The sequence below is a fragment of the Protopterus annectens genome, chromosome 7.part0, assembly GCF_019279795.1.
Source record: "Protopterus annectens isolate FY-2018-M chromosome 7.part0, PAN1.0, whole genome shotgun sequence".
Taxonomy (NCBI): Eukaryota; Metazoa; Chordata; order Ceratodontiformes; family Protopteridae; genus Protopterus; species Protopterus annectens.
The window spans coordinates 37,835,127-37,857,916 of record NC_056739.1 but is presented as its reverse complement, the minus strand read 5'-3'; the positions used below and the strand labels follow the sequence as shown (position 1 = coordinate 37,857,916).

Here is a 22,790-nt window from a genome sequence, read left to right as displayed (position 1 = left end):
ACACTTCACCATCAAGCTTGGAAAATGGACGCACTCTCATTCAGTTGGAAAAACCTGACAGTATATGCCTTCCCTCCATTGCCTCTCCTCACAAAGGTGCTTCTGAAAGTCAGAAAGGAGAGACCACGACTGATACTCATAGCCCCAGACTGGCCACGCCAGCACTAGTACCCACTGTTGAGGAATATGGCCCAGAGCCCACCTTGGATTTTACCACAAATTGCCCATTTGCTTACACAGCAAAACAATCAGATTCTTCACAGCCAGCTCAAAACCTTAAATCTGACGGCATGGCAAATCACCTAAGTATCCAGCCAGCTCTTCTTTCCCAAGCAGTTATGGATGTTATTCTGGAAGCTAGGAGGCCCAGCACCAGGAAGGCCTATTTGGATAAATGGAAAAGGTTTTGTGCCTGGAACCAAGCTAAAGGCCAAAACACACTTCAGCCTCACATGCCTCAGATTCTACAGTATTTAACTGAGATGTTACACAAAGGACTTTATTTTTCTTCCATTAAAATCCATGCATCAGCTATTTCAGCCCACTACAACACGGATCCACCCTTAGTTTCGCATCCACTTCTAAGGCAGTTCCTCAGAGGGGCAAAAAACATTAGACCCCCCCAGGAGAGCACCTATACCAACATGGGACCTCAATTTTGTTCTGGAAAAACTTACGCTACCTCCCTTTGAACCAGCTTTCTCTGCAGATCTTCAGTTCCTTTCATGGAAGACTGCCCTGCTGCTAGCAATAACTTCAGCTAGAAGAGTCTCAGAGCTGCAGGCACTAATGGCAGTGGAATCTTTCCTCATTTTCCTTCAAGACAGAGTTTCTCTATGAACTAATCCTTCCTTCATGCCTAAGGTGGTTTCCAGTGTGGCTTTAAATCAAACCATCCACTTACCCACCTTCTTCCCAAATCCACAGAACAAAGGAGAAAGACTCCTGCATTCCTTGGACATTCACAGGCAACTTCGTTACTACTTGGATAAAACTAAGGCTTTCAGAAAATCTGGCAAGCTCTTTGTATCCTATGCTACAGCTTCACAAGGGAAGGCTATATCAAAACAAACCATTTCCAAATGGATAGGACATTGCATTTGTTTTTGCTATACCCATCATGGAAAACCAGTTCCTGCTACCATTAGGCCCCACTCTACCAGGGCAACAGCTACATCTACAGCCTTCCTCAGGGGGGTTCCAACCAAGGAGATTTTGGAAGCTGCAATTTGGAGTTCAGTACACACCTTTACCAAACACTATCACTTACCACTCTACTCTAAGACTAGGGCTGGCTTCGCCACTGCAGTTCTGCAGGGCCTTCTAGCCTCCTCTAACCCTCTATAACTCCTCCACCCATCCTTAGAGTGTGATGACTGCAGCAGGGTAACACGATGAACATAGTACAGTTTTGTACCTACCATAAATGTAGATGTCAGAGTGTACACCCTGCTGCAGTCCAGGTTACCCTCCCTCCATCCCCTCTGATCTAACTGGCTAAATCTCTACAATACCTTCCTGATGTATTTGCTTATAGCTGGAGGGATTTTGTGTTTGTGCAAAAATTACATAATTTGGTACTAATTACTGACCACCTTTTTGGGGGCACCTGACATCTGGGGCAAGAAAAACTGAAGAAAATGGCATCGGATGCATTATATATACCCCTGGCGCACTGACGTCAGGGAAGAAGCGACAGCAACCGACGCCGGACCAAGACTTTGGAATTCCGGCCGACTGCGGAACCACCTGACGACAGGATAACCCAAGTGTGATGACTACAGCAGGGTGTACACTCGAACATCTACATTTATTGTACGTACAAAACTGTACTTTTTACCAAAGGGGGATGACACTGCACTTTCAAGCATTGAGCTTGAGGACATGGCTCTGACACCAGGCATCTTTCTCAGCGAGGCCCTTCTGTAGGATGTCCATATCATTTGGGGACTTGACTATGGCTCCTAGTTTGCAGTCATCCGCGAACTTCGTTAGCCAGAGGCCTTCTGTGTTAGCCTGTACTTCAGAGAAGTAGATACCAAACAGGAGAGGTCCCAGGATGGAACCCTGTGGTACTCCACTTGTCACTGCTTTGAGGTCAGATTTGGAGTCTGCAACTTTTACAGTGTGGGTTCTGTCAATGAGCCAGTTGGCAACCCATCTTGTGACGTAGGGATTTATACCTAGTTTACTGAGTTTAGCCATAATTCCAGAATGGGGGATGGTGTCGAAAGCCTTGGCGAGGTCAAGATGGGCTGTGTGAGCCACCTTACCCTTACCTATGGCTTTGGTGACTGCCTCAAAGAAGATGATCAGGTTCAGGAGGCATGATCTGCCTTTCACAAACCCGAACTGGGTGGGATCCAGAGTTTGGAGTGCAGACCAGGCTCATCAGGCTAATGGTCGATGGTTCCTGGGATCAGTGGTGGCTCCCCCTTTGTGGAGTGGGATAACTGTTGCTGTGCGCCATTCAGTGGGCACAAAGCCTGATGCGAGGCTATTACTGAACATGGTGCTTAAGCGGGGGAGCCAGTTCGTTCTGAAGTTCGTGTAAAACGCCGCCTGGGATGTTGTCGGTCCCATGGATGCTGTTTTTTTGGCTTTATAGAGTGCAGCTTTTACCTGCGTAGTTGTGATTACAGTGACTCTGCATTCTTCCTGTATAGATATGGGCCCTTTAGGGGGTGAGAGGGGGGTAAAGTTAACACTGAACCTATCTGCCAGGATGTTGGCAGTATCAGTTGGTTCTGTAATTTTCTTGCCTTTGTGCTGTAACTCAGAGCAGATCTGGGTGTTGCCATCGAGATTCTTGACATAGCTGTAGAATGCTTTGTGGTTGTCCTTGGAATTAGTGGCAATTTTGTTTTCGTAGCTAGCTTTGGAGGATCGTATAAGGGATCTCAGCTTCTTACTGAAGCTGACCAGGGAGCTCCTCCACTCATGGGATTTTACTCTCTTTTGCAACAGTTTCTTCCTTCTGTTGTATAGTTTGTTCATGGCAGGGGACCACCAGATTGGCTTCCATTTTTTGGAGGATAGCATCTTGGTTCTATTTGGGATAGCACGATCCATGCACTCGTGTAAGTGTTTATAGAGTGCATTTGTGTAGGATTCAGCAGTTGCAACTATATTGTCCATCTGCATGGGTGTCATGAAGTTCACCACTTCTGTCTTAAGAAGCATGAAGTTGGCTTTGGAGAAATTTTTTACTGTGGTTTCCTTAATGGGGGTGGGATGTGGATATCAAGGGTGATTAGCTTATGGTCGGATCGGACCAACGAGGAGTTGACTTCAGGTGTGGAACACCGGTCACTCATGGTCTAGGATATTGTTGCCCCTGGTGGGGGTGTGGATAAGCTGATACATGGCATTGGAGTTGATGAATTCCAGAAAGCGTTGAGCTAAGGAGTTGGTACACTAGTAGTTTTCCCAGTTAATGGTGGGGAGTTGAAGTCGCCCATTATTAGGGTGTTTGGTTGAACCCCAGTATTTTCCAATACATCAAAAAAGAGTGGGAATCCTGGGGCATGGTGGGGGATCTGTAGCAAGCTACAATTTGGATTGCAGTTTTGCCCAGAGTTAGTTGCACTTGGATAACCTCGGAAGCATTATGCTGAGCAACTAGCCTGGAGGTGTGGATATCCTTAATGACTATGGACACACCTCCGCCTTTGGTGTTTCGGTCCAGGTTACATGGCCGAAATGTGTGGTATGAGTTATAGCCTGGTAGTGCAGGGGTGCTCTCTGGAGCCTTGAACCAGGTCTCAGTCACTACACAGATATTGATACTCTCCATTTTAAGGAGTGCCTCGAGTATGTGCATTTTGAGATTTAGACTTCTAGCATTGAGTAGCATTACCCTCCATTTTTGCTTGCCTGTTCCTGTTATGGTAGTGAATTTATTTGATTTCCAAGAAAAGAAGTCTCTTGGTGGCCTGTCTTAGACCTGTCCAACCTCAGTCACGTTCTCCAGGTACCAAAATTGAAAAGGTTGAAACTTCAAAAGCTCTCACCCGCAATAGCCCCATAAGCCTTTATGGTTTCTCTGAATTTAAAGGATGCCTACCTGCACATCCCAATTTAAGAATCATACAGAAACTTTCTTTGCTTCACAATAGGTTTCATTTACTTTGTTTTCAGCAGTGCCCCTTGGTTGTCTACTGATCCAAGGGTTTTCACCAAGTGCTTAGCCCCTGCAGTTGCTTTCTGGAGGACCAGAGGGGTCCAGATATCCCCCTACCTGGATGATTGCCTGTTACACGCACCAAGTCTGTCAAAGCTTCACAAGCATTTGAAGTTTACCCACAAGGCCTTTTCCCTGTGCTTCCAGATAAATCTGCAGAAATGCAACACTGTTCCAACCAACAGGATAGTCTTCCTAGGGGCACTCCTAGACTTCTCACTTCAAAAGGTCTTCCTTCCCCCAGACAAGGTCTCCTTTCTAACCCACTACTTTCAAAGAATCCAGCAGAAACTTTCCATCTCAGCCACAGAGTTTTTTTTTTTTTTTTGAGTACTGGGCTACATGACATTTGGCATCCTCATGTATCCCCTGGCCAGGCTGCACATGAGGAAACTACAGTGGTACCTCAAAAATGTATGGTGCCAACACTCAGTCCCTAGAGACCAAGATACAGTCGATCCCTTGTCTGAAAGAGTTTCTTGGTAGATACAGGCTTGTGCCCAAAATCAGGGCCTTCCATTCAGATTCATTCCCCAGGTCAAACTCTCATCAGAGATGCCTCAGAGATGGCCTGTGGCACTCACCTTCAACACTTCCAATTGCAAGGCAAATGAGAGGCTCAGTTCGGGGACAGGCACATAAACTGGAAAGAGCTTATGGCAGTGCAAAAAGGCCCGATAACTTTCAAAGAAAATATAGAACTAGGGCTACTGTTGGCAAAAACAGAACACCACAGTAATGTGGTACATAGACAAGGGGGCATCCACTCTTACCCTCTGTGCCACCTAGTGATGCAAGTCTGAGAAACTGCTCACTCTTTGCTGTTGCACCGCCTGGCACAATACCTTTCAGGGGTTCAAAATACTCTAGCAGATCACCTCGGCAAAAAGTTGATGACCCCCATAAATGGCATCTGTAACAGGAAAATTTTCTCAGCATTGCCTAAAGATGGGGAGTCCCACAGATGGACCTCTTTGCCACTAAGGAAAATGCTCGACTGAAAAGATTTTGTTCCAGGATCAAACAGAAAGCTTGGAGAACAGACACCTTCTCCTTCTCTTGGACTCCACCCTTGTTTTATGCATTCTCTCCCTTACCTCTAACAACCTCTGGTACCCTCGGCTTCTCAAACTAACCAACCAGAGTCCATGGCTGCTGCCTGAGAGCGCCTAACCTTCTCACTCAGAACAAGAGAAGGGTGGTGCACCCCAGCCTGCAGATGCTCAGCCTTTCAGCTTGGGTAATTCCACAGCATTCATCAACAAGCTTAACGTAAACAAACAGATTCAGAACATTCTCTCAAGGAATCTAGAAGGCCTAGCGCTAGGAAATCATACCTAGCTAAGTGAAAAGGATTTTCCATCTGGTGCCAACAGCAGCACCACAATCCTGATTCAGCCCAGATTACTACCATTCTAGATTACCTGGCGACTCTGGTTGATGAAGGCCTTTCGTACTCCACCTTTAAAATTCATGCCTCTGCCATTTCAGCCCATATACCTGCTCTACCTCCTGTCTTTTCCAACCCCTTTTTAAGACAATTTCTTAGTGGAATCATCCACATCCAACTTCCAGGAGATGACCTGCCCCTCCTTGGGGCCTTAACTTTGTTCTGGAGAAATTGACATGGTTTCCCTTCAAACCTGCAGCATCTGTCCCACTGAAGTTTCTAACTTTGAAAACTGCCCTGCTGCTGCCCCACTGAAGTTTCTAACTTTGAAAACTGCCCTGCTGCTGGCTCACTGAACTGCAGGCTCTCATGGCAGTGGAACCATTCCTCATCTTCCACCCAGGCAGGGTTTCCCTGAGAACTAACCCTTCATGCCCAAGGTAGTCACTGACACGTCTCTAAATCAAGCCATTCACCTGCCCACATTCTTTCCCAGCCCCAAATGAAAAGGAAATAAGACTTCATTCCTGGGATGTGCACAGGCAGCCCCAAATGAAAAGGAAATAATACTTCATTCCTGGGATGTGCACAGGCAGCTCTGCTACTGTCTTGACGAAACAAGAGCCTTGAGATAATCTGACTAGCTCTTTCTGACCTTTGCCCCTGGCTGTGAGAGAAAGCTAGCTTCTAAACAGACTATCTCAAAAATGTCTCTCCCTTTGTATCTCTCTTTGTTATAGCCACCATGGCAAGAAATCACCTGAGGCTGTCAGGTCACACTTCATTAGAGCTACTGCAGCCTCTGCTGTCTTCATGAAAGAGGTCCATACTAAGGACATCCTGGAAGCTGCCACCTGGTCATTTGTACATACCTTCACTTGGCAGCTTTTTCTAGGTCCAGAGCAGGATTTGCCACTGCCAATCCTGCAGGGCATCCTCTGTTTTCTCCCTAATCTCCTTCCACCCTTTTCGGCTTTGGGACTCTTCCCACAAGTCAGGACTGCAAAACACGAAGAACATAGTACAGTTGTGTGCACTTAATGTAGATGTTGGAGTGCATTCACTGCTGCAGTCTTCTTGTGCACTTAATGTAGATGTTGGAGTGCATTCACTGCTGCAGTCTTCTTGTGCACTTAATGTAGATGTTGGAGTGCATTCACTGCTGCAGTCTTCTTGTGCACTTAATGTAGATGTTGGAGTGCATTCACTGCTGCAGTCTTCTTGTGCACTTAATGTAGATGTTGGAGTGCATTCACTGCTGCAGTCTTCTTGTGCACTTAATGTAGATGTTGGAGTGCATTCACTGCTGCAGTCTTCTTGTGCACTTAATGTAGATGTTGGAGTGCATTCACTGCTGCAGTCTTCTTGTGCACTTAATGTAGATGTTGGAGTGCATTCACTGCTGCAGTCTTCTTGTGCACTTAATGTAGATGTTGGAGTGCATTCACTGCTGCAGTCTTCTTGTGCACTTAATGTAGATGTTGGAGTGCATTCACTGCTGCAGTCTTCTTGTGCACTTAATGTAGATGTTGGAGTGCATTCACTGCTGCAGTCTTCTTGTGCACTTAATGTAGATGTTGGAGTGCATTCACTGCTGCAGTCTTCTTGTGCACTTAATGTAGATGTTGGAGTGCATTCACTGCTGCAGTCTTCTTGTGCACTTAATGTAGATGTTGGAGTGCATTCACTGCTGCAGTCTTCTTGTGCACTTAATGTAGATGTTGGAGTGCATTCACTGCTGCAGTCTTCTTGTGCACTTAATGTAGATGTTGGAGTGCATTCACTGCTGCAGTCTTCTTGTGCACTTAATGTAGATGTTGGAGTGCATTCACTGCTGCAGTCTTCTTGTGCACTTAATGTAGATGTTGGAGTGCATTCACTGCTGCAGTCTTCTTGTGCACTTAATGTAGATGTTGGAGTGCATTCACTGCTGCAGTCTTCTTGTGCACTTAATGTAGATGTTGGAGTGCATTCACTGCTGCAGTCTTCTTGTGCACTTAATGTAGATGTTGGAGTGCATTCACTGCTGCAGTCTTCTTGTGCACTTAATGTAGATGTTGGAGTGCATTCACTGCTGCAGTCTTCTTGTGCACTTAATGTAGATGTTGGAGTGCATTCACTGCTGCAGTCTTCTTGTGCACTTAATGTAGATGTTGGAGTGCATTCACTGCTGCAGTCTTCTTGTGCACTTAATGTAGATGTTGGAGTGCATTCACTGCTGCAGTCTTCTTGTGCACTTAATGTAGATGTTGGAGTGCATTCACTGCTGCAGTCTTCTTGTGCACTTAATGTAGATGTTGGAGTGCATTCACTGCTGCAGTCTTCTTGTGCACTTAATGTAGATGTTGGAGTGCATTCACTGCTGCAGTCTTCTTGTGCACTTAATGTAGATGTTGGAGTGCATTCACTGCTGCAGTCTTCTTGTGCACTTAATGTAGATGTTGGAGTGCATTCACTGCTGCAGTCTTCTTGTGCACTTAATGTAGATGTTGGAGTGCATTCACTGCTGCAGTCTTCTTGTGCACTTAATGTAGATGTTGGAGTGCATTCACTGCTGCAGTCTTCTTGTGCACTTAATGTAGATGTTGGAGTGCATTCACTGCTGCAGTCTTCTTGTGCACTTAATGTAGATGTTGGAGTGCATTCACTGCTGCAGTCTTCTTGTGCACTTAATGTAGATGTTGGAGTGCATTCACTGCTGCAGTCTTCTTGTGCACTTAATGTAGATGTTGGAGTGCATTCACTGCTGCAGTCTTCTTGTGCACTTAATGTAGATGTTGGAGTGCATTCACTGCTGCAGTCTTCTTGTGCACTTAATGTAGATGTTGGAGTGCATTCACTGCTGCAGTCTTCTTGTGCACTTAATGTAGATGTTGGAGTGCATTCACTGCTGCAGTCTTCTTGTGCACTTAATGTAGATGTTGGAGTGCATTCACTGCTGCAGTCTTCTTGTGCACTTAATGTAGATGTTGGAGTGCATTCACTGCTGCAGTCTTCTTGTGCACTTAATGTAGATGTTGGAGTGCATTCACTGCTGCAGTCTTCTTGTGCACTTAATGTAGATGTTGGAGTGCATTCACTGCTGCAGTCTTCTTGTGCACTTAATGTAGATGTTGGAGTGCATTCACTGCTGCAGTCTTCTTGTGCACTTAATGTAGATGTTGGAGTGCATTCACTGCTGCAGTCTTCTTGTGCACTTAATGTAGATGTTGGAGTGCATTCACTGCTGCAGTCTTCTTGTGCACTTAATGTAGATGTTGGAGTGCATTCACTGCTGCAGTCTTCTTGTGCACTTAATGTAGATGTTGGAGTGCATTCACTGCTGCAGTCTTCTTGTGCACTTAATGTAGATGTTGGAGTGCATTCACTGCTGCAGTCTTCTTGTGCACTTAATGTAGATGTTGGAGTGCATTCACTGCTGCAGTCTTCTTGTGCACTTAATGTAGATGTTGGAGTGCATTCACTGCTGCAGTCTTCTTGTGCACTTAATGTAGATGTTGGAGTGCATTCACTGCTGCAGTCTTCTTGTGCACTTAATGTAGATGTTGGAGTGCATTCACTGCTGCAGTCTTCTTGTGCACTTAATGTAGATGTTGGAGTGCATTCACTGCTGCAGTCTTCTTGTGCACTTAATGTAGATGTTGGAGTGCATTCACTGCTGCAGTCTTCTTGTGCACTTAATGTAGATGTTGGAGTGCATTCACTGCTGCAGTCTTCTTGTGCACTTAATGTAGATGTTGGAGTGCATTCACTGCTGCAGTCTTCTTGTGCACTTAATGTAGATGTTGGAGTGCATTCACTGCTGCAGTCTTCTTGTGCACTTAATGTAGATGTTGGAGTGCATTCACTGCTGCAGTCTTCTTGTGCACTTAATGTAGATGTTGGAGTGCATTCACTGCTGCAGTCTTCTTGTGCACTTAATGTAGATGTTGGAGTGCATTCACTGCTGCAGTCTTCTTGTGCACTTAATGTAGATGTTGGAGTGCATTCACTGCTGCAGTCTTCTTGTGCACTTAATGTAGATGTTGGAGTGCATTCACTGCTGCAGTCTTCTTGTGCACTTAATGTAGATGTTGGAGTGCATTCACTGCTGCAGTCTTCTTGTGCACTTAATGTAGATGTTGGAGTGCATTCACTGCTGCAGTCTCTTGTGCACTTAATGTAGATGTTGGAGTGCATTCACTGCTGCAGTCTTCTTGTGCACTTAATGTAGATGTTGGAGTGCATTCACTGCTGCAGTCTTCCTGTGCACTTAATGTAGATGTTGGAGTGCATTCACTGCTGCAGTCTTCCTGTGCACTTAATGTAGATGTTGGAGTGCATTCACTGCTGCAGTCTTCTTGTGCACTTAATGTAGATGTTGGAGTGCATTCACTGCTGCAGTCTTCTTGTGCACTTAATGTAGATGTTGGAGTGCATTCACTGCTGCAGTCTTCTTGTGCACTTAATGTAGATGTTGGAGTGCATTCACTGCTGCAGTCTTCTTGTGCACTTAATGTAGATGTTGGAGTGCATTCACTGCTGCAGTCTTCTTGTGCACTTAATGTAGATGTTGGAGTGCATTCACTGCTGCAGTCTTCTTGTGCACTTAATGTAGATGTTGGAGTGCATTCACTGCTGCAGTCTTCTTGTGCACTTAATGTAGATGTTGGAGTGCATTCACTGCTGCAGTCTTCTTGTGCACTTAATGTAGATGTTGGAGTGCATTCACTGCTGCAGTCTTCTTGTGCACTTAATGTAGATGTTGGAGTGCATTCACTGCTGCAGTCTTCTTGTGCACTTAATGTAGATGTTGGAGTGCATTCACTGCTGCAGTCTTCTTGTGCACTTAATGTAGATGTTGGAGTGCATTCACTGCTGCAGTCTTCTTGTGCACTTAATGTAGATGTTGGAGTGCATTCACTGCTGCAGTCTTCTTGTGCACTTAATGTAGATGTTGGAGTGCATTCACTGCTGCAGTCTTCTTGTGCACTTAATGTAGATGTTGGAGTGCATTCACTGCTGCAGTCTTCTTGTGCACTTAATGTAGATGTTGGAGTGCATTCACTGCTGCAGTCTTCTGTGCACTTAATGTAGATGTTGGAGTGCATTCACTGCTGCAGTCTTCTTGTGCACTTAATGTAGATGTTGGAGTGCATTCACTGCTGCAGTCTTCTTGTGCACTTAATGTAGATGTTGGAGTGCATTCACTGCTGCAGTCTTCTTGTGCACTTAATGTAGATGTTGGAGTGCATTCACTGCTGCAGTCTTCTTGTGCACTTAATGTAGATGTTGGAGTGCATTCACTGCTGCAGTCTTCTTGTGCACTTAATGTAGATGTTGGAGTGCATTCACTGCTGCAGTCTTCTTGTGCACTTAATGTAGATGTTGGAGTGCATTCACTGCTGCAGTCTTCTTGTGCACTTAATGTAGATGTTGGAGTGCATTCACTGCTGCAGTCTTCTTGTGCACTTAATGTAGATGTTGGAGTGCATTCACTGCTGCAGTCTTCTTGTGCACTTAATGTAGATGTTGGAGTGCATTCACTGCTGCAGTCTTCTTGTGCACTTAATGTAGATGTTGGAGTGCATTCACTGCTGCAGTCTTCTTGTGCACTTAATGTAGATGTTGGAGTGCATTCACTGCTGCAGTCTTCTTGTGCACTTAATGTAGATGTTGGAGTGCATTCACTGCTGCAGTCTTCTTGTGCACTTAATGTAGATGTTGGAGTGCATTCACTGCTGCAGTCTTCTTGTGCACTTAATGTAGATGTTGGAGTGCATTCACTGCTGCAGTCTTCTTGTGCACTTAATGTAGATGTTGGAGTGCATTCACTGCTGCAGTCTTCTTGTGCACTTAATGTAGATGTTGGAGTGCATTCACTGCTGCAGTCTTCTTGTGCACTTAATGTAGATGTTGGAGTGCATTCACTGCTGCAGTCTTCTTGTGCACTTAATGTAGATGTTGGAGTGCATTCACTGCTGCAGTCTTCTTGTGCACTTAATGTAGATGTTGGAGTGCATTCACTGCTGCAGTCTTCCTGTGCACTTAATGTAGATGTTGGAGTGCATTCACTGCTGCAGTCTTCCTGTGCACTTAATGTAGATGTTGGAGTGCATTCACTGCTGCAGTCTTCTTGTGCACTTAATGTAGATGTTGGAGTGCATTCACTGCTGCAGTCTTCTTGTGCACTTAATGTAGATGTTGGAGTGCATTCACTGCTGCAGTCTTCTTGTGCACTTAATGTAGATGTTGGAGTGCATTCACTGCTGCAGTCTTCTTTAATGTAGATGTTGGAGTGCATTCACTGCTGCAGTCTTCTTGTGCACTTAATGTAGATGTTGGAGTGCATTCACTGCTGCAGTCTTCTTGTGCACTTAATGTAGATGTTGGAGTGCATTCACTGCTGCAGTCTTCTTGTGCACTTAATGTAGATGTTGGAGTGCATTCACTGCTGCAGTCTTCTTGTGCACTTAATGTAGATGTTGGAGTGCATTCACTGCTGCAGTCTTCTTGTGCACTTAATGTAGATGTTGGAGTGCATTCACTGCTGCAGTCTTCTTGTGCACTTAATGTAGATGTTGGAGTGCATTCACTGCTGCAGTCTTCTTGTGCACTTAATGTAGATGTTGGAGTGCATTCACTGCTGCAGTCTTCTTGTGCACTTAATGTAGATGTTGGAGTGCATTCACTGCTGCAGTCTTCTTGTGCACTTAATGTAGATGTTGGAGTGCATTCACTGCTGCAGTCTTCTTGTGCACTTAATGTAGATGTTGGAGTGCATTCACTGCTGCAGTCTTCTTGTGCACTTAATGTAGATGTTGGAGTGCATTCACTGCTGCAGTCTTCTTGTGCACTTAATGTAGATGTTGGAGTGCATTCACTGCTGCAGTCTTCTTGTGCACTTAATGTAGATGTTGGAGTGCATTCACTGCTGCAGTCTTCTTGTGCACTTAATGTAGATGTTGGAGTGCATTCACTGCTGCAGTCTTCTTGTGCACTTAATGTAGATGTTGGAGTGCATTCACTGCTGCAGTCTTCTTGTGCACTTAATGTAGATGTTGGAGTGCATTCACTGCTGCAGTCTTCTTTCCCTTCCTCCTCAGCTTATTAGATAGTCTACTTATAATTTCATTTTAGCCAAGGGAAGCCCTCTTAGCCTTTCTTACTGTAGAGGTTCTCTTCCTGTGTTCCCTACTGCTCATTTGGGGTTCCTCCTGGTAGTGGGACAAGAAAAAAATGATTTCATGACATAGGCTGGCTCCCAATACCCAAACGTACTGATGTCTGTTAGGGTGTCCTCCAGCCATAGGAGAAAGAATTTTTCTGGTAGCCGGGCCATCCAAGGGCTTTCAAGGTAAGAAGTCACAAGTCAGGACTGCAACAGTGAATACATTTGAACAGCTACATTTACATTGTGTACACAATTGTACTTTACTCTTTTTTCGTCTTCCCTGTCCCTTCACAGTTGGTTAAGGATCACTCAGGATTATTGGAGTCTATCCATCATTTGTCAAGGGTATTACATGATTTGGAAATCCTTCCCCCAAATCATTTCTCAACCTCCTCAGGAGCAGCTGCTCTTTTTTCTGGATGTTCTTCAGAGTCTTTTGTCTCAAGGCACCATCCATACAGTTTCTGCTCCTCAAGGGGAAGGGATTTTATTCCAGAATGTTTCTGGTTCCCAAGAAAGAAGGCACCTGAAGACCGATTCTGGATCTTTCCCAGTTCAACACATTTTTGAAGGTTCCCTCCTTTCAAATGTTTTCCTTCCAAACCTTGATGTTCTTCATTCCACATTGCTGCAGTCCTAACTATTGGGTAGTCCGCTGTCCAGTCGGCCCGAATACCAAAGTATATGGCTGAAGTCGGTCACGGCGCATTAGACTGACGTCAGTACGTCAGGGTACTAATGCGCATGACCGACGTCATCTCCTCAGTCTTTTTTGCCGCATGGTCCGATGCAGAAGCTGTTTTTGCGAGTGCAGGTTGGCGTTCTGAAAGTTTCTGAAGTCAGAGTTTCAGACCGAATCAAAGTTGGCTAAGTACCCCGTTGGGGAATATTTTGGTTTTTTCTTGCCTCAGTATTTAACCGGATGTCAGAAAAAGTGAATAACTGTATTTCTTGTGGGAAACAGATACCTCATAGGGATTACCATACTTTGTGTATACCTTGTTTAGGGCCTGAGCACGACGTTGTTGGATGCCGCTCTTGTGCTAGGTTTAACAAACGCACTATTAAGAGAAGGTTACACTGTGCCAGGTTAGTGTTTGGGAAGCGTTGTAATTATAAAATGCCGTCGGATGCTCCGACGCCCGCTTCAGCCAAAAAGCGCAAGGACAAAGCAGGGAAGCCTAGAGTGGAAGAACCGACAGTCCCGGACGTCGGTTCTTTAAAAGGCTCAGTGGAGCCGGAGGTTCTGCCAGGAGTTTCTTTGGAGTCTCAGGGAGAAACTTTATTGTTGCAGGATGTATCTCAGGAAGTAGGCCAGCCTGAAGGGGCTTCTCAGGTGGCTGTTCTTCCCTCTCTTCCTAAGGTGGTTAGGGCCTCGCCTTCTGTTTCTAAGGCTTCTTTAAGAGGCAGGCCTGCTTTAGCTTCAGTGGGGGTTTCTCCGAGTGTTTCAGGGTCCTTGCCTAAGAAGCATATGCTAAAAATGGCAGAGGATTTGATTACAATGATTAGAGGTTCTATGCCCCCTCCTGATAAGAGGCCTAGGGTGGAACCTGAGTTTGAGAGTTTTGAGCAATGTTCGAGGCTTCTGAGTCTTCGGCTGAAGATTTGCAGGAGTATCCTCCTTATTCTGATTCTGATGTGGATGATTCTACTCCTTCAGCTTTGCCTCCTGAGGATTTTTCATTTTCAGAGACTCTGCATTCCATGAGGGAGCATTTTAAATGGGAAGGTCAAGATTTCTCTGATTCCAGGAAGAGGCTTAGAGAATTCTTGTTTTACCCCAGCATAGGCCTTTAGCTATACCTCCTGTTTTGAATGTGGTAGAAGATGTTTTTGCAGAGGCTTCCCTGAATCCTGACTCTTTGCCTCCTGCCCCAGTTAAACCGGATAGGTACTATAGGGTGCCTGAAGCCCATAAGTATCTTTTTAAGAGTCCTAGGGCAGACCCAGAAACTGTCTCTCAGGGGCCTAAAGGTGTGAAGGCTTCTGTGGTTAAAAATCCTGTTCCTCCTGATAAAGAGGCAAGGGCTTTGGATAGATGGGTAAAGAAAGTGTATACTTCTTCCACTTTAGCCATGAGGGCGTTGAATTGTCAGTTTCATATGTTAAAATATCAGAATTATCTCCTTTCACAATTGAAGTCTAAGGTGGATGCTCTGGCTGAAGGTATTGAGTGTAAAGAATTGCAGGATTTAGTTCATGTTTCTGAACAGGTGGGTAAGCATTCCTTACAGTGTGGTTTTGATGCTGTGCAGGCCTCCTCGAGGGTGGCTGCTACTGGTTCTGTTCTTCGTAGGCATGCCTGGTTGAGGGATCAGAACTTAGCTGAGCATGTTAAGACAAGGATTTTGGATGCTCCTTTACAGTCTGATGTGTTGTTTGGTTCGCCTGTGGAAGCAGTTTTAAAGAAAATGGAGGACAAGGCTAAGTCTATGCAAACTGTTAAGGATTTTTTGCAGGTGCAGCCTCCAAGTTTAGTAGAAATTGGCCTGCTAAGGGGTGGACTTATCCTGCTTATGATTCCCAGTCTAGGGGTAGGTCTAGGCGTGGTAGAGGCAGAGCTCAAGGTTCTTTTAGGCCTAGGACAGGGAGTTCACCTGCTCAGACTTCTGGTGAGGGCAGGGGTCAGTCCTTTCGTAAGCAGACCCAATGACCTGCCTTTTCAGCTGCCAGTACATTCTCGCCTGGCAGCACCTTTGGGAGGAAGGCTGTCTCTTTTCAAAGAAAATTGGGATTTAATTACCCAAGACAGATGGGTTCTGGATATCATTCACCACGGTTACAGGTTTTATTTCCATACCTTGCCTCCTTTCAAAGGCATGCCAGACATTCCTCCTCTACAAAGAAAAGAGGCTCACAAGCAAATTTCTCTGTTGCTCCAAATAGGGGCTATTCAGTCAGTTCCTGTGCCAGAAAGGGGCCTAGGATTTTATTCTCGCCTGTTCCTAGTACCAAAAAAGGGGAACACGTGGAGACCAATTTTGGATTTATCTATCCTCAACACTTATCTGGACATTCCCAAGTTCAAAATGTTGACGTTACAACAACTTTTACCTCTGCTGGGCAAAGATCACTGGATGGTAACTTTAGATCTAAAGGAAGCTTACCTTCATGTGCCAATAAGACTAAGTTGCAGGAAGTATCTGCGTTTTCGAGCTGGAAATTCTCATTATCAGTTCTCTGCATTGCCCTTTGGCTTATCTACTGCAACCAGGGTATTCACAAAGGTTCTGGCTCCAGTGATAGCTTACTTCAGGCTAAAAGGAATTCAAATCTATCCTTACTTGGACGACTGCCTGATTCTGGCTCGAGAAAAGGAAGACCTTCTACAGCATTTGGAATATGTCATAGCAGTGCTAAGATGCCTAGGGTATTCTGTGAACGAAATAAAGTCCAGTCTAGTACCCTCTCAAGACATGTGCTTTCTGGGTGTGAGACTGAATACAGCAGCCCAGATGGCCTTTTAACCCCGGACAAACAAAAGAATCTTTCCAGTTACTTCCATCACCTATCTCTTCAGTCCGGGCTGACTGCAAGGACAGTCCTTCAAGCCTTAGGGTTCATGGCATCTTGTATTCTGGTGCTTCCCAATGCCAAACTGCATATGAGGAAGCTACAATGGTATCTCAAAAATCTGTGGACACAGCACTGCCAGGATTTGGACACTGTCATTCAAATAATACCTTGCATTCAAAAGGAATTTTTGTGGTGGGCTCAGGAATGTCACCTAAACAAGGGACTCTCTGTGACCCGGCCAGAGGCAAGTCAGATTCTAACGACAGATGCCTCAGATATTGCTTGGGAGCTCATCTAAATGGAAAGTGGATACAAGACAAGTGGCCTGCCAGACTACAGCATCTACATATCAACATGAAAGAGATGTTAGCAGTCCAGTTTGCATTAATGGCTTTCAAGGAGTTACTTCTTCCAGGGCAGGTGTTGATTCTAACAGACAACACAACTGTCATGTGGTATATCAACAAACAAGGGGGAAATTCATACACATTGTGCAGACAAGCAATGATTTTATGGGAGACTGCGCTCAGTTTGCAACTAACTCTTCAGGCAAGGTTTCTGCCGGAGCACAGAACTCCTTAGCAGATGTGTTAAGCAGACAAATCATGGACTCCCACGAGTGGAAACTGGATCTTCATGTATTTCAAACATTGACAGTGTCATGGGGAACTCCAGACATAGATCTGTTCGCTTCTCCACTAAACCACCAGCTGCCAAAGTTTTGCACGAAGGGATTTCATCACACAGCTTGGAAAGTGGATGCTCTTTCTTTCAGTTGGGAAAATCTTCATGTGTATGCTTTTCCACCTCTGCCTCTTCTCCCAAAGGTGCTTCTAAAGGTCAGACAAGACAAGCCAAGGATGATTTTAATAGCTCCAGATTGGCCTCGGCAGCACTGGTACCCATTACTGAGGAGTCTGGTAAGGAAGCCTCCATGGCCTTTACCCTTGATTCCACACCTGTTGTCTCAGCGGGACGGTCGTCTGCTCAATGTCAAGCTTCACTCTCTTCATCTAACAGCCTGGCATATTCTGTTTTGAAGGACAGCAGGTCTCAGCTTCCTCAGCAAGTTTTAAATGTGATTATGGAAGCCAGAAGACCTAGTACAAGGAAAGTGTACGCAGAAAAATGGAAGAGATTTTTGTTTTGGACTGCAGCAAAAAATTTGGAGATTTCTGAGCTTAATTTGAGTGTGGCTCTTCAATATCTTACTGAGTTATTGGACAAAGGTTTGTCTTTCTCTTCTATTAAAATTCATGCTGCAGCAATTTCAGCTCACTATGATTGTGACCCACCATTGTTTTCACATCCTTTGTTCAAGCAATTTCTTAGAGGGGCAAAGAATATAAAACCCCCACGTAGAGCTCCTACTCCTGCTTGGGACCTCAATTTTGTGTTGGAGAAACTTACTCTACAACCTTTTGAGCCTGCGGCTGCTGCTGAACTGAAATACTTGTCATGGAAGACTGCTTTTTTGTTGGCCATTACTTCTGCTAGAAGGGTTTCTGAGTTGCAGGCCCTTATGGCGGTTGAGCCTTTTTTGATTTTTCATAAGGATAGGGTATCATTACGTACTAATCCTTCCTTTATGCCTAAGGTGGTTTCTAGTGTGGCTTTAAACCAAACTATTCATTTGCCTACTTTTTATGCAGATCCCCAAAATAAAGGGGAAAAGATTTTGCACACTTTAGATGTACACAGGCAATTGCGTTATTATTTAAGCAGGACTAAGGATTTTAGGCAGTCTCAGCAGTTGTTTGTTTCTTTTGCTTTGAGTTCGCATGGCAAGCCTGTGTCAAAACAAACTATTTCTAGGTGGATTGGGTTTTGCATTGCATTTTGTTATTCCCATCATGGCAAAGAGATTCCAGCTGGGATTAGGCCTCATTCCACTAGGGCTACTGCCACTTCAACAGCATTTCTAAGGGGGGTGGCAACTAAGGATATTTTGGAGGCAGCTACTTGGAGTTCAGTGCATACTTTCTCTAAGCATTACCACCTTCCTCTCTACTCTAAGTCTAGGGCTGGTTTTGCAACAGCTATTTTGCAAGGCATGTTATCAGCTCCTGCTTCCTTATGATTTGCCAGCCTCCCTTACCTCTGCTTTGGGATTCTACCCAATAGTTAGGACTGCAGCAATGTGGAATGAAGAACATAGTACAGTTTTGTACCTACCATAAATGTAGATGTTCGAGGATCCACATTGCTGCAGTCCAATTTACCCTCCCTCCTTCCCCTCTGTGTTTAGGGGTGGTTGTGTTGGTGAGGTTATATTCTGGTACCTTTGTATATATTGTCTATAATTTTGGTGCAGGTATGTTTGGTGTTTTTGGTTTTGGCCTTGTCTTTTTAGGGTCTTCTGACATCTGGGGCAAGAAAAGACTGAGGAGATGACGTCGGTCATGCGCATTAGTACCCTGACGTACTGACGTCAGTCTAATGCGCCGTGACCGACGTCAGCCATATACTTTGGTATTCGGGCCGACTGGACAGCGGACTACCCAATAGTTAGGACTGCAGCAATGTGGATCCTCGAACATCTACATTTATGGTAGGTACAAAACTGTACTTTTCCTCTTCTCCCTTGGGATTTCCCAGTCTGTTGGGATCTCAATGATGCCTGTCTCCATGTTCCTATTCATTCCTGTTCCAGGAAGATGTTACATGTTTCATTGTTGCAGTCATCACATTTGGGTTATCCCTGCCAGGGTAGCCCTTGGCCGGCTCGAATAGCAGAGGCTTAGTATTTCTGCGTCAGTTGCGGTCTCTTCAGGACTAACGTCAGGTAGTCAGTAGTATAAAGTAAGGCAGCCAATGCCATTAGATCACTTTCTTGCAATGGAGCCCGAAGCAGAAGCAGTTTGCAAGTGCCGGTCTGCCACTACCTGAAATTTTTGTTTTTCGAGTTTCAAACCTGAAGTCTTCTAAAGCTATGTACCCTGTTGGGGATCCTTTTTTCTTTCTCTAACCAATGTCAGAAAAGTTAACAATTGTCTTGCCTGTGGAAAGCAAATACCACACGGAGACTTTCATTCTTAGTGCGTCACTTGCTTAGGCCCAGACCACTATGTCCCTCACTGTCGCTTTTGTGCTTTGTTCACTGCTAGAACTATACGTCGTCGGGCCCTTATTGTAGCTAGATATTTTCGCTGTCAGTACTCTAATTCCAATATGGCTTCTGTAAGCCATCCAACTGCAGATCTTCCGAAAAAATGTAAGGATAAAGACAGAAACAGACTGCACAGGTCCAATCCTACCGATAACGCTTCTGTTAAGCTAGTCGTCAGTTCTCCGGTCCTCAGTGAGGTGCTTTTGCAGCCCCTAATGCCCGCTTCTGTGGATTCGCAGGCCGCTACCAAGACCCTTTCGGAGTCTGGTATGCCACAAAAATCTTCTTAAACTAAGGAACCTGCGGTTGTCTCTACCTTGAGCAGGCACCGGCTTCTGAGGAAGTACTTCGTACTACCGATTCTCGACACCAAAGACCTCTTTTGTGTCTACCGTTCTTTCGAAAACTACAGAGTTTCTAAGGTCCAGGATACAAACCAAGCCCAAGAAACAGACGACCCAATCTCAGACACCTGCTTCCTTGCCTCCATCTCAAATGCTGAAAATGGTGGAAGACCTTATAATGCTAATCGGGGGAAGCCAAGCTACCCCTTCCAAAAGAAAAAGAGATCTGTCCCCAGTAGTTTTGTCTGAACATGAGTCTGATGACTCTTATGCATCTGAATATGAAGACATGCAACCCATTTCTGCTTCTGAGGATTCTGATGCAGAGGAATCCATTCCTTCAGCCTCTCCACCCGAGGATTTTTCCTTTGGGGAAACCCTTCATACTTTAAGGCAGCATTTTCAATGGGAATGTCAGGACTACCTTCAGTCTAAAAAGAGACTCAGAGAATTATTAAACCTTCCACAGCACAGACCCCTGGCCATCCTCCCTGTCCTGGATGTTGTGGATGATGTTTTCTTGGAATCTAGTTTGACTCCTGACACCCTCCCTCCTGTTCCCAGAAAACCTGACAGGTACTACAGAGTCCCTGACTCACACAAATTTCTTTTCAAAAATCCTACTGCTGACCGTGAGGTTATTTCTCAAAGGCCTAAAGGAATTAAAGCAACTTCTGCTTAGAGTCCCACCCCCTCAGATAGGGATTCCCGAGCACTAGACAGATGGGTTAAAAACTTATACACCTCTGCTACTCTTGCTATCAGAGCACTAAATTGTCAGTTCCATATGCTAAAATTTCAGCAAAATGCCATGGAACTCCTCAAGCAAAAAATTTCACCCTTTCCTGCTTGTGCAGAAAATAGTTGCAAGAGTTAATGCAATCTGCAAGTCAAGTAACTAAGCACACCTTACACTGTGGTTTTGACGACGTAGAAGCTTCTTGCAGGGCAGCAGTCACCGGTTCTGTCCTTGGAAGGCATTCTTGGCGTAAGGAACAGCCCTTCCCAGACCATGTCAAATCTAAATTATTGGATGCATCCTTGCACAAAGACAATTTATTTGGCAGCAAGGCAGAGGAGGTCTTGAAAAGATGGAAGAAAAAGCTAAATCTATGCAGACAGTTAAGGATTTCCTACAGGTCCAGCCACCCAGGTTCAGTAAGCATTGCCCCTCTAAGCACTGGTCCTTTCCTGCCCCCTCCAGATCAGTTCAGCCCAGACCCCAGGGAAGCAGACCCCCCCCCAGACAGCAGCCACAGGGAATGCAGAGATCAAAGCAATGGAGTTGCTCCATATTCTAAACCAGGGAGTGCAAAGCTACCCCCTCGTGGTAAGAACTCATAATGACTCTCCACTTCCACCTTCTCCATCTGCCCACATGCAGTGCTCCCTAGGAGTAAAGCTCTCCTTCCACACAAGCACCTGGGCCACCGTAACAAATGACCGCTGGGTCCTCAACATGTTGTCCCAGGGATACAAAATTTCTTTCCACACTCTCCCAACCCCAAAAGGGTTCCCGGATCTTTCTCCGAACCAATGGGCCGAGGTGAAAAAACAGGTCCTTTCCCTGCTCTCTCTAAGGGCAATAGAGCACATTCCTGCAGAACAGATAGGCCAAGGTTTCTACTCCAGACTTTTTCTGGTACCCAGAAAAGAGGGAACCTGGTACCCCATCCTCGATCTATCCATTCCAAACACCTTTCTGGTGATACCAAAATTCAGAATGCTCACCCTCCAGCAACTGCAACCTATGCTCTCCAAGAATGCTTGGCTAGCCACCCTAGACCTAAAAGAGGCCTACCTCCATATCCCATTCAGTGAATCATGCAGGAAATATCTACATTTCAGGGCAGGATCTCTGCACTTTCAGTTCTCTGTGCTTCCCTTTGGCTTATCTACTGCTCCCAGAGTTTTCACCAAATGTCTGGCTCCCACCATTGCTTTTTGCAGACAAAGAAATACTCAAATTTACCCATACTTAGACGACTGCCTGATTCAGGCAGACAGTCAGGGAAAGCTGCTCAAGCACCTGGCCTTTTTAAAGTCCCTGCTGTCCTCTCTGGGGTACACTATCAACGAAAAGAAATGCAAGCTAGTGCCCACCCAAAGGATTAAATTCCTGGGAGCAAGCCTGGACACAGCAACCCAAATGGCATTCCTTACAACAGAAAAGCAAACTTACCTGACCGCCTACTTCTCTCAAATAGCCACCAGAACCCTGTTTATCCGGAAGGGAAATCTTGCAAGCTCTGGGGTTCATGGCATCTTGTGTACTACTCATTCCGTATGCCAGACTGCATATGAGGAAACTACAATGCTACCTAAAAAGTCTTTGGTGTCAACTCTCTCAAGTCCTGGAAACTCTTGTACCAATGATGCATTGCCTAAGGACAGATTTTCTTTGGTGGGCAGCAGCATGCTCCCACAACAAGGGACTTACCTTTCTCACCACCCTCCACCGCCCAGACCCTCACCACAGACGCATCAGACTGTCTGGGGTGCACTCCTGGATGGCAGGTGCATACAGGGCCAATGGAACCCACAGCAAATACATCTGCATATCAACCAAAAAGAGATGTTAGCTGTCCAGCATGCACTGACAGCTTCCAGGCCCCTTCTCTCCCCAGGGGCTCTCCTGATCAAAACAAACACCACCACTGTGATGTGGTATATCAACAAACAGGGAGGGACTCGATCCTACCCTCTGTGCAGGCTCACTATGACCCTTTGGCACACAGCCTCATCCATGCAACTACACCTCTTAGCACAATTCCTGCCAGGCTCACTAAACTCTCTGGCAGACCACTTAAGCAAAAATATTCTGGACCCAGATGAGTGGCAGCTAGACCAAAGAGCCTTCACCCTAATAACTCGGAAATGGGGCACCCCGAAGGTCGACCTCTTTGCTTCCCACTTCAGTCATCAGCTCAGCAGGTTCTGCACCAGAGAGCCTCACCGCAGGGCCTGGAAAGTGGATTCCCTGTCCTTCCCCCTCTCGGTGTATGCATTTCCTCCTCTACCTCTCATTACCAGGGTACTGCTCAAAGTAAAGGAGGGAGAACCGAGGACAATTTTGATTGCTCCAGACTGACCTC

At 45.4% G+C, this 22,790-nt stretch overlaps 1 protein-coding gene across 1 annotated transcript in view; it reads left to right on the top strand.

Moving 5' to 3' along the window:
• SARS1 (seryl-tRNA synthetase 1) overlaps window positions 1-22,790 on the top strand; it is a 423,834-nt gene that overhangs the window by 177,147 nt on the left and 223,897 nt on the right. The window lies entirely within an intron of this gene.